The following is a 2,344-nucleotide window of genomic DNA, read 5'->3' as shown; positions in this document are numbered from 1 at the left end:
ATATTTTCTGATTCATATTGAAACCAAGCCGAACAGGTAGTTTCGAATGTTGAGAATGAACGCCTAAAACAATTCTGAATTGAGCGGTCTTTCCTCTGTATCAAAGGACGACGATCTCTTGTTTTTTTTGTGTGTGTGTGTAGAATTAACTCGGAATAGCCGAACGTGATCTTTCCCACGGGCGTGTTTAAATCACGAAATGACTTTTCTAGACAGAAAAAAGTATTTTCAATTGAGTTTTATGCAATTGGTTCCTGGTTTCTTGTGGGTTTCGAAGGATCATAGTTCTCCAAGGATGACATATTCCAACTGTTGCTCTCTTGAAAACAGCAAGATTTTTTTCCTCGTCTTAATAATCTCTACTGGGTGATCTGATAAAACGTCCCTGTCAGGAGAAATGCTGTCATCTAATTCTTTGCGGGCAGGGCTTCCACAGGCAACCCCCTCCTTTAAGTTACTTGTAGAACATGATAGCGTCTTTCTTTGACTGGTGACTTTTTATCTTGTCATCCTGACTTACGTAAATGTTGCAGCACCGCTTTTTGATCGGTCAGTATTTTCCCAAGAAGAAATCTCGCTCTATCACAATTCTCCCCTCGGCTCGCTTGTTGTGACCAAAGCAGGCGGTTCGACGACTCAGAAGGGACTGCTAGCAGTCTAACGAAAGAGCTCTTTTAGGCATGTTTAATGAGCTTGCGCATATCATGCAAATGATTGTGTTACAACCTAACCGAACGTAGGAATCAGGGAGTAGTTAAGGTGATTCCCTAGAAATAGAACTAGTCATAGATTTCCAATGAAAATTCGCAAACTGCTGTAACATGTCAGGGAGATGATAAAAATGTAATAAAAAAGGGGGTCACTATGCTCGTTTCCAATGGTACGACGCTGACGAATACTTTGACAATTGCCGCGGACCCCAATGTTGGACAAAGGTAATCACGATTAACGCAGAGCGTTGTGTCATTCTATAGTTAATTCAAGTACGTACCTGAAAAACTTTTTTGGAATGCCTTTGTGAGAACTTAACACTCCAAAATAGATTTAACTTTATCATGGGCTGTTCGACTCGTAATGGCACCTTCCGTACAGTCAGTTCTATGACCTTTTATGAAATTGCCAAAAAACAGGACATAAATTTTGCTGATTTTTCCCACTACTCCATGAAGACACCGTTCTCAGCAAATTTATGAAATAAAAAATGGGGGTCGCCGTACTCGTTCAAGGAGGACAATAGCCATTCCTTGACGGATTAAGCTTGGCGTCAGTCAATGAAAACCACCCTTTTGTCGCAAGAAATTATGCGCAGTAGGGTTGCGCAGTGCAAAACCAGGGAATCACCTTAAGCTGCAAAAATTCCCGAATTATGGCCTAACTGTTTTCAGAAATTGCGTAAGAAATGTTCTAAAAACTCTGGTTTCACCTTAAAAATATCATAAAAATCCTATAATGTTAAAAAAACACTGAGTGACATGTGTTGAAAATATATAGCTGTGATAGGCTTTAACCTACAACAGGAGTGGGGAAAAAGAATAGGAATATCATGAATTAGGGTTGAGGTTTTTTCGCCATTGATGTTTAAACACGCCCATTTCCCATGGTCTGACACAAAAATTTGCAGACAAAAACGTCATTACAACTTCAAGAAAGAGGTTTCTTTCATACAACACAATTCTTTCCTGAACTTTTTTGCTGTTTTCCAGTGGGCAAGGATATTGTCAAAGGTATCTCTCTGTTATAAGTTGGGTCATCAAAAAACTGGCAATGCCATAACATTTTAATGTGTCGTTTTTCATCACTCAAGTTTCGTCGTCCTTAATTCTGCTCGTAAGGAATTATACTCAGTGATATTCTTTGCCGTTTGAATTATTTCATTCTCGTATCAAAATATTGATATTCCTTCTCTGGTGGGGTCCTGTTTTTGAAACTTACTTCGTTAACAGTTGGTTTGTAATGATTTCTTACTATCTGTTAATTTCTATAGAGTCCTTGGATACGGTGTCCTGCGAGTGTTTTGTTCCTTGTTATGAAACGAAATATACTGCTGAGGTGTCTTATTCAAAGTTCCCAGATATTGGTACTGCTGAAGACTATGTGTCGCAAGGTTACTACCCTAATGTGGAATACCAAAGTATTGTTATGAGCACCATTGATGTTTATCGTTCCATTCATAGAACCTACTTAAATTAACTTGCTGATGCGTTCTGCTTCTATTACTGTTGTTCTTGTAGTCGAGATATTCTCTTAAGTGATAAGATTTTGAAAGACGAAAGACACTGCAAATACATACATTTACACCACCCAGTCATGAGTTCAATTAACTGCAAAAACACGAAGCCATGTT

This window comes from Montipora foliosa, chromosome 3 (genome assembly GCF_036669935.1).
Source record: "Montipora foliosa isolate CH-2021 chromosome 3, ASM3666993v2, whole genome shotgun sequence".
In the NCBI taxonomy this organism is placed as follows: domain Eukaryota; kingdom Metazoa; phylum Cnidaria; class Anthozoa; order Scleractinia; family Acroporidae; genus Montipora; species Montipora foliosa.
Note: the sequence above shows the minus strand (reverse complement) of the source record.